Source organism: Anolis sagrei, chromosome X, assembly GCF_037176765.1.
Source record: "Anolis sagrei isolate rAnoSag1 chromosome X, rAnoSag1.mat, whole genome shotgun sequence".
NCBI lineage: Eukaryota > Metazoa > Chordata > Lepidosauria > Squamata > Dactyloidae > Anolis > Anolis sagrei.
Genome location: NC_090034.1, coordinates 49,769,254 through 49,779,834, shown reverse-complemented (window position 1 = coordinate 49,779,834; position 10,581 = coordinate 49,769,254).

Here is a 10,581-nt window from a genome sequence, read left to right as displayed (position 1 = left end):
GTTGTTTATGAATGTTCCCATTAGAAAATACATAAGAATGTGAGTGAACTACCATTCCCAGAATTGTGGGTCAATCCTTCCCAAACCAAGCTTGTATGCACAGCTGGCCATGTTGGGTCTGTGTGCCAAGTTTGGCCCAGATCTAGCGTCAGCTGAGTTCAGTGCTCTCTGGATGCAGGTGAACTACAACTCCCAAAATCAAGGTCAGTTTGTTCAGTTGGTCACATGGGTTCTCTATGCCAAGTGTGGTCCCAGTACATTGTCGGTGGGGGTCACTGTTTCTCTGAATGCTGGTGAACTTTAACTCCCAAAATCAAGGTGAATTCTCACAAACCCCTTCAATACGTTCAGTTCATCATGGGTCTTCTCTGTGCCAGGTTTGGTCCTGGTCTATTGTCGGTGGGGGTCACAGTATCTCTGGATTCCAAGGGCAATCATCCCCAAAGTCCGCCTGAATTCACAGTTGAGCATGTTGGGTCTGTGTGCCAAGTTTGGTCCAGATCTGTTGAAACACAACAAGATTAGTACACAGTAAATAAGATCATTGTATTGGATCACACATCGGACACTTCCCAAATGTCTAGGACTGTGTGATGTATCGGCGAATAATGCATGCAGATCCCAGTAGGGTGGCCCTTTTCAGCTGACAGATGGTGATTTTGTCAGCGCTGATTGTGCTTAAGTGCAGGCCAAGGTCTTTAGGCACTGCATTATTATTATTATTATTATTATTATTATTATTATTATTACTACTACTACTACACTATTGTTCCTGGGTTATCAATTTCCTAATTGGCTGTACACTAAAAAAAATGCGGAAAGCTGATTAAAGTGGCAAAACTTTGTTATTGCGGGAAACAGGAAATAACAAGTTCAAGCCAGGAACAGATTTTTCTTGGATCGATATAGGGCAGGTTTGACCTCTCCCTGTGACACTTTTTGTGGGCCGCTTCCTGCGCCTCTAGCTTCTGTTTCCTTTCTTTTGTAAGCTTGGCATGGATGAAGAGGAAACATTAGTCATCCATAGCCTTCCCCGGCCTCCAAACAGAAGCTGGATGGCCCTCTGCCGGGAAGGATCGGATTGTGTCTTCCTTCTCTGGCTGAAGGGGGTTGGATTGGATGGCCTTTCAGGATTCCCGTTCTAATCTAGAATTCTGTGGAAGTCTATAAACAAGAAGTTGGATGAGCACCTGTCAGGAGGGATGGGATTGTGTCTTCCTTTGTCTTGCAGAAGGGGTTGGATTGGATGGCTTTTAGGAGTCCCGTTCTAATCTAGGATTCACTGTAAGTCTATAAACAAGAACTTGGATGAGCATCTGTCAGAAGGGATCGGATTGTGTCTGGCAGAAGGGGTTAGACTGGATGGCCTTTAGGAGTCCCTTTATCAGCTGAGCGACGTTGGAGATGGAGCTTAAGAGAAGATGAAGCGGCGCTTGAGGAGAAAAGGCGGGAAACAGCGGCGTGCAAACTAAAAGGTGCAACGCTCCAAGCCTATTGGAGGGCTGTTTGGAAAAAAAGAGTGGCATCCTTATAGACTAGTAATGGATGCTGAAAGGGTTGGCCTTGATCAGGATGAGATGGTGAACAGGAGAGAAAAAAATGAATCCAGGAGACCCTGGATTGCCATACCTACTTCTGATACAGAATCCTAGAGCTGATAAAATGAAATGCAAAGATACAGAATGGGGGAAGCCTGGCTCGAGAGCAGTACGTGTGAAAAAGATCTTGGGAGTCCTCGTGGACAAGTTAAACATGAGCCAACAATGTCCTGTAGTGGCAAAAAAGCCAATGGGATTTTGGCCTGCATCAGTAGGAGCATAGTGTCTAGATCTAGGGAAGTCATGCTACCTCTCTATTCTGCCTTGGTTAGACCACACCTGGAATACTATGTCCAATTCTGGGCACCACAACTGAAGGGAGATATTGACAAGCTGGAATGTGTCCAGAGGAGGGTGACTAAAATGATCAAGGGTCTGGAGAACAAGCCCTATGAGGAGCGGCTTAAAGAGCTGGGCATGTTTAGCCTGAAGAAGAGAAGGCTGAGAGAAGATATGATAGCCATGTATGAATGTAAGAGGAAGTCATAGGGAGGAGGGAGCAAGCTTGTTTTCTGCTGCCCTGGAGACTAGGATGCGGAACAATGGCTTCAAACTACAAGAAAGGAGATTCCATCTGAACATTAGGAAGAACTTCCTGACTGTGAGAGCCGTTCAGCAGTTGAACTCTCTGCCCCGGAGTGTGGTGGAGGCTCCTTCTTTGGAAGCTTTTAAACAGAGGCTGGATGGCCATCTGTCAGGGGTGCTTTGAATGCAATATTCCTGCTTCTTGGCAGGGGGTTGGACTGGATGGCCCATTAGGTTTCTTCCAACTCTATGATTCTAGGAGACCCCCAAGGGCCACCCAGTCCAAACTCCCTGCCATGCATGATGCAGGAAATCACAAAGCACTCCCAATAACCTCTGTGGAAAAGCCTCCAGAGAAGGAGACTCCACCACACTCCCAGGCAGTCTAGGCCACTCTCCAACAGCTCTTACTCTCAGGAAGTTCTTCCTAATCTTTTCAGTCAAATCTCTTTCCTTGCCATTTGAACCCATTGCTTCTTTGTGCCCCGGTCTTGAGCATCAGAAAGTGAGTTTTCCCCCTCCACCTCAATGGGACTCTGTTTGAAATCCTAAAACATGGTTCTCATGTTCCCTCTCTACTGTCTTCTCCCAGCTAAACATCCCCCAGTAAGAAGGAAAAAGAGAAGGAAGGGTGGAATAGAATGGAGGGGGAGAAGGCATGACAAAAGGAAAGGGAGGAAGGAGAATGGGAAGGGAGGATGAAAGGGAGGGAAGGAAGAGAATGGAGGGAGAGGGGAAAGGAAAGGAAGGATGGAAGAAAGGGAGGGAGGGAGGACAAGGAAGGATAAATAATGTTATCGTTGGGGGTCACCACAACATGAGGAACTGGATTAAGGGGTCGTGGCACTAGGAAGGCTGAGAAACACTGCTATAGAGGATGGAGCAGCCCCTTGGGCCCTCCTCTCTCTTACCATTGTATCCTTCCTTCTCTGCCTCCTTCCATACCTCCCTCTTTCTCCTTCTCTTTTCTTTCCTTCCTTCTCCCTTCCCTCCCTCCATTCTCTTCCACCCTCCCTTCTCTACTTCCTCTTTCCTGTTTTCCCTTTCCTCCCTTCCATCCTTCCTCCCTATTTTCTTTTCTTCTTTCTCCCTTCCCTCCCTCCATTCTCTCCTACCCTTTCATCTTTCTTACCCCTTTCCTTCCATTCTCCTCTCCCCCCCCCCCTTTGTCTTTCCTCCCTTCTCCATTCACTTCTTTTCATTGCTACTTTATAACTGTAATTTGGCTACTGTTATGTATTGTAATGTAAATATCCAACATGCAGAATGTATTTTCATTCGCTGCAGCAAACTGGGCACAAATACCCAATACGTGGGGTTGAGGGGATTGATTTTGTCGCTTGGGAGTTGTAGTTGCTGGGATTTATAGTTCGCCTACAATCAAAGAGAATTCTGAACTCCACCAATGATGGAATTGAACCAGCCTTGGCACACATGACCTACAGAAAATACTGGAAGGGTTTGGTGGGTATTGACGTTGAATTTGGGAGTTATAGTTCACCAACCACCAGAGAGCACTGTGGGCTCAAACTATGATGGATCTGGACCAAATATTGGCACAAATACTCAATATGCCCAAATGTGAACAGTGGTTGAATTTGGGGGAAATAGAGCTTGACATTTGGGAGTTGTAATTGCTGGGATATATAGTTCACCTACAATCAGAGCATTGTGTTTCACCCACATCTATGACCACCATCCTCAGAGGTTGTGAGAGCCCCAAAGTCCCCAGAAGCCACCAAGACTCCTAGGACCCCCCATGTGCATGTCACCCTTCCCAGGTTTTCCTTACTATTGGCTTATTTTTTTTCCCCATGGGTGATGTGAGGGAGATCAAAGTCCCTCAAAGTCCCCACAGACCCTGATCTGTATGTCTACCCCTAACCTGTGGGGACCAGGCCTCCAGAATTGGGGACCCCTGCAACTACAGCCCCTCATGTGTATGTGTATCATCTTGTTTATGCTTTTGTATTACTTTATGAAATTATTGGAAAAGTCACCAACTGAAGTCTTGCAATCACCTTTGCCCGCATTTTCCTGTACTGGGACGGTCTGCCAACATCTTAACAGGCTTCCTGATTGCATTAACCATCTACCTTAATGGAACCCATACAGACTGGTGACCCTGGGGATAACAGGAGCCTGAGGGTCCAGCCTTCCCTTTTGTCACTGCTTGGACAATACGTGACATTTGCCAAGCCAGTCAAGGGATATCATGCAACTGTCTTGGAAAGCCTATTTTCCCCTTTGCTATTCCTAGCCATTGGACATTTATATGAACAATACTTTCTGTTGCCCTGTCAAACACTAATAGGAGATCCTGAGATTGCTGTACGCTGTCAGCAAGCCAGCTGCTGTTGCTGTCATCCACTCTAGAGGGCACCAAATTGGAGATCTGGATGCCACAAGAGCGAATCGCAGAGCCGATGCAGCTGCCAAGGCAGCAGCCAACAGGGAGCCCACCTTCCACAGGGCACTAATCCCAGACACCTCTGTCCCAGCTCTGCCTCTGTACAGTGCCCAGGACATTGAGTTTGCCAAGAAAGAGGGCCTGACAGAGGAGGGGGGCTGGTGGAAGGACAGCCATGGACATTTGCTGCTCACTGATTCCTTGATGCGGCGAGTTGCCAGTTGGTTCCACAAGAGCACCCATTGGGATCATGATGCCATGATAGAACACCTAAGGACCCTTTTCATTAGGCCTCGTATGGCACAGCAATCCATCTGGGCATGCCATCGCAATAATAATAATCATCATCATCATCTTTATTTGTACCCCACTACTATTTCCCCAAGGGACTCGGTGCGGCTTACATGAGGCCAAGCCCGAAGTACATCAAACAACATCAAAAACAAAACATTAATAAACAATCAATAAAATACAAATCATATAAATCACATAACAAAAACAATTAATAATGACATATTAAAAATGGCCAGGCCAAATGTAATAAATTAAAATTGAAAATATGCTGACGTGAACAGGTAAAATGTAACTGGGATCGCTATCTGGTATGTTTACCTGAATGTTGTGAACTATATACTTCTAGGGCCTGATAGCTATGCACTATATACTTCTAAGACAAACTACCTACTTCCAAGACCTGAATGTGTTGCCGAACATGACCCCCCCCCCCCCCAAAAAAAAAGATAGTTTATAATCAGGGAATTCATAGTTTTGCCAAGGACCTCAGGCTGGAATGATATGATAAGAGTTAAGTTTTGGCCAATCTGCAGAAGGACAACCACAACATGTTAAATGGTGTGTACGTTTAATCAAGATTTATGCCCTATATTTCATACTACCGCTGCCACGCGTTGCTGTGGCCCACATGGGGGTTCTCTTTGGGAGGTTTGGCCCAATTCTATAGTTGGTGGGGTTCAGAATGCTCTGAGATTGTAGGTGAACTATAAATCCTAGCAGCTACAACTCCCAAATATCAAGATTCTTTTTTCCCCAAACTCCACAAGTGTTCACATTTGGGCATATGGAGTATTCGTGTAGAGTTTGGTCCAGATCCATCATTGTTTGAGTCCACAGTGATATCTGGATGTAGGTGAACTACAACTCCCAAACTCAAGGTCAATGTCCACCAAACCCTTCTAGTATTTTCTGTTGGTCATGGGAGAACCGTGTGCCAAGTTTGGTTCAATCCCATCATTGGTGGAGTTCGGAATGCTCTGTGATAGTAGGTGAACTATAAATCCCAGCAACTACAACTCCCAAATGTCAAGGTCTATTTTCCCCAAACTCCACCAGTGTTCACATTTGGACATATTGAGTATTCGTGTAGAGTTTGGTCCAGATCCATCATTGTTTGAGTTCACAGTGATCTCTGGATGTAGGTGAACTACAACTCCAAAACAACGGACACTGCCCACCAAACCCTTCCTGTATTTTCTGTTGGTCATGGGAGAACTGTGTGTCAAGTTTGGTTCAATTCCATCATTGGTGGAGTTCAGAATGCCCTTCGATTGTAGGTGAACTATAAATCCCAGCAACTGCAACTCCCAAATGACAAAATAAATTTTTTTGAGTGAAGGACATACATTAGGTTATTAGGTGTCTTGTGTCCAAATTTGGTGTCAATTCCCCCAGTGGTTTTTGAGTTCTGCTAATCCCACAAACCAACATTACATTTTTATTTATATAGATATCTATAACAAAAGGTAACTGCTATATTTACTGGAACCCTGTCACAAAAGGCCAATCTTTCCCACCCAAAATTCCCATGTGGGAACCCAAGATCCTTTTTGTGGTCCTGCGTGACAGCGGTATCTGTGCTCCCCTTCTTTTCTTGCGTGTGTGTGTGTCACCTCAAATTGTGTCTGATGGTGTCTGCAGACTTCAGAAATTCCTCATGTGTCACCCCTAAAACTCAGGCCAGCATCAGGCCAATCTGATCATTTTTATGAATTGGATTCCTTTTTTGTGAATGGACTTAGGGTGCTCAGTGCTTTTATGAACTTTGTTCCTTCCTATATGAGCTCTGGGTGACCAAGACAGATCTTTCCCCAATCCTGCACCCCCCATTTCCCTATATGAAGTCTGTATATGCCCTATATCCCCATGTATTATATGTATGTATATAAAATATCAAGTAAGGTAACCTCTTCATGAACTATGACCAGCATCTCAGGACTCAGGTATTGCAAAACTTCCTGGGTCTTCATCCTTAAACAATGTACTTTGCAGAAACTCTTAAGTATGACCAATAGACAAATGGCCCCTTTCCTTGGGCTTCGGAGGGTCTTTTTGACTAGGCCACCTGGGTACTGGGGACCCATAGACATGGTAATCATTTGAAACAAAGGTTCATGGAGGGAGCTACGGTCACAAAGGTAGGCAGGTCCCAAAACTATTCCCCTTCCCAGAAGAATGAGTCTGAAACATCCTATCAAGGAAACCAATATCTCCGAACGTTTGACAATGGAGGGGCCAGACAAAAATGTTATTTCAGACCTCTGTATCAATAGTCAGGTTGGGGCTTGAGGGCTTATAGCAATCATCTTTAATCACTTGACACTTGGGGTCCAGAAAGGGTCATTCATAATCCTTTCATCAAGCCACTTTTTCACTAATTTCTCTGCTGCCTGCTTCCTTCCACCTCATTGGCTGAGCGGCCGAAGCAGGCCTCAGGCTCTCATTGGATAAGGCATCAGCCCCTGGCCGCTGCTCCTGGCTCGCTGACATCACATCCAATCACAACGAAGCCGGCCCAGAGGGGTGGGCACGGGAAATTTGAATTTGACAGCTGTATATATTCTGTAATTCCCTGCTCAAGAGTTATGTCAGCTCCTTTGCAGATTACTGTGGTCGTCATCCTTTCCAAATGGAATAGAAAATAAACCTTGGTGGCCATACTTCATTCCTCTGAGATTTATTGGGAAATAGGTAAACTTTTATTGGTGCTTATTGTCTCGCCAGGCATAGCGGATCTGATATCGAGTAAGAATTTAGGGGTCTTTGCCAGGAGGCAAAGACCAATCAGACTCAATCAGAGTCCGTAGCCCTGGCGAGACAAAAGAAGCACCCAAGATTTCCCCCTGATTTTTCCCAATAAAAGTCTCACCAAGCTGAAGAAAAGCCACCGAGTTGTCTTTATGTCATCCCAGCTGATACGGATGTCAAACCGCAATCCCTTGCCAAAGTCGACATGTTTGGCAGGGCAGAAAGGAGTACATTTTATAGAAAATACAAAATTGTCAAATTCAAACTTCCCGCCCCCTTGCCGGCTTCACGCTGATTGGCTGGAGTCATCAGCTGGAGGGAGGTGCGGCCAGCTTAGGCGCGCCTTGGCCAATGGGGAAGCCAGCGTTGCTTCAGCTTCGAAGCCAATGGGAATTGAGGAGGCAGTACAAGCGGGAAACAAAGAACCGAGAGGAAAAATAAGTGGATTAAATGTAACTTAATGGTTTGTCCGATAGCCGGCAATAATCCAGAGATTCCTCAAGCTGGCCTGGTATTGTCCAGTGGGGGTGAAATATACAAAAGTGGTTGGCGCAGCTGCCCAGCCTTGATATCCTTTAGTCCTGGATATGGGATTAATTGATGCTATCTGTGCGTTGGTTTCAGCCAAGAGTGCAAAGACAATGAGTGAGGCGGATGGGACATCCTGATCTTCCCAGAAGGTAGGATGTCCCATTGTTGATGAGTGATCGAGTTCACCGTGGGGTGCTTTCCTGGGCAGCCATGCTCCGAGACCCAAGAGGCACCATTGTTATTATCATGCAATAAGTCTTTGTTGGAGTCCTTAAGTCAATGGGGAATCCATCTCAGGAAACAGGAAGGAATTTCCCAAGAGTTTTTCATGCTGGGGTCACAAAAAGGTGGCTTCCCATATTTTTGTATACATAGACATACATGGGGTTCATAAGGCATACACAGGGAAAAGGAAATTCATATTGGCCCATCCCACCCACCAGAGTCCATAAAGAGTCTAAGGTCATGAAATCATATAATCCCAAAATCATAAAAGGGAGTCCATGGGGCTTGGGGAAAAAGTTCCAGGAAGTTTTCAAAAGTTCTTAAAGGTTGGCAAAAGTTGATACAACAACCCATTGGCAAAAGTTGATTTAAAGTTGTAAGAATCCATGGGGCATGTTGAGAAGGGGGCCCGGAGTGAGTCCTTGTGGAAACGACTGCCAGCGCTAGAGGTTGAGATCCACATTGAAAAATGAAGAAAACTACAGATCCCTTCTGATCAAGGACCAAAACGGCCCACCAACATCTTGGAGATCCCAAGGGGTGACCGCGACAGGTTCCCCACATCGACGGGCTATCTCGGCATCAACAAAATGGTGGCAACGATGTGGTGTCACTGGGGAGCCAGCTGGGCTCCATATTCAGTTTTGGGGGGCAAAAATTGTTAATTCCGGGGCAGAGGGGTTAGCGGAGCAAAAGCGAGATAGCCATTAGTCTTAGAATTCTCCCAGGAGAAGAATGGTACTGATTTTGAAGCGATCCGTTGACTCGCGGATAAGGGGGGGCAATGGGTTTCCGTATCCGTGGTTCAGAGGAGCACAGTTTCAGCCTCCCTGGAACTTGAAAATCGCATCCTGGGCAGGCCGGCAGCCATCTGCAACCTGGGAGAGAAAAGGTTTATGCAGAGGAAAGTTTGGAGGCAGTAAAAGACACAAAGTAGTACCGAGAAAAAGTTACAATTAATGGATACTTTATTGGGGGATTTGTTACAATGTTAGGAAGGGGAAGAAAGTGAAGCAATAAGAAGGCTTCTTGGTTGTAGCTGCTGCTGTGGCCACGCTCCCTGGAAGTTGGCCCAAGCGGGGCAATAGAGAACTGAAGAACTCCCTGCCGCAGGTCAGATCAGCTTGAAAGCAGGGAGTTCTGGGTTCGACCTTAGATCCTCTTTTTGAGTCTTGCTGGCCTCTGCTTGGCAGGGCCCCCAAAAATCATGCTCTCCCTCAAATGCTGTGAACTGTATACTTCCAGGACCTGAATGTTGTGAACTGCATCTTCCCAGAACCTGAATATTTTGAACTATCTACTTCCACAGCCAGGATGTTATTTATTTATTTATTTAAAACTTTTATATCCCGATCTTCTCTACCTCCGTAGATGGACTCAGAGCAGCTGTTGTGAATTATATGCTTCCAGGACCTGAAAATTATGAACTATCTACTTCCAGGCCCTGAATGTTGTGAACTACATGTCCAGGACCTGAATATTATGATCTACTTCCAAGACCTGAATGTTATGAACTATCTATTTACAGGACCTGACTGTTGTAAACTATCTACTTCCAGGACCTGAATGTTATGAACTATCTATTCGCAGTTTGGGAGTGATCCTGGACTCATCGCTGAGCCTGGAGCCCCAGGTTTCAGCGGTGGTCAGGGGAGCTTTTGCACAATTAAAACTTGTGCGCCAGCTGCGCCCGTACCTTGGGAAGTCTGAATTGACCACGGTGGTCCACGCTTTGGTTACATCCCGTTTAGATTACTGCAACGCTCTCTACGTGGGGTTGCCTATGAAGACTGCCCGGAAGCTCCAACTAGTCCAACGTGTGGCAGCCAGAATGCTAACACGAGCAGGGTACAGGGAGCATACTACTCCTCTGTTGCGCCAGCTCCACTGGATGCCAATTAGCTTCCGAGCACAATTCAAAGTGCTGGTGTTAACCTATAAAGCCCTAAATGACTCCGGCCCAGTTTACCTGTCCGATCGTATTCTCCCCTATGAACCATCTAGGTTGTTTAGATCGTCTGGAGGGGCCCTGCTCTCGGTCCCACCGGCCTCTCAGGCGCGTCTGGTGGGGATGAGGGACAGGGCCTTCTCGGTGGTGGCCCCTCGACACTGGAACTCTCTCCCACTGGAGATCAGAACTGCTCCCTCCATTCTGTCATTCAGAAAACGGGTGAAAACCTGGCTATGGGGTTTGGCTTTCGACGAGTGAATAAATATTTCTGTGATCGGATAGATGACGATGAATGATGG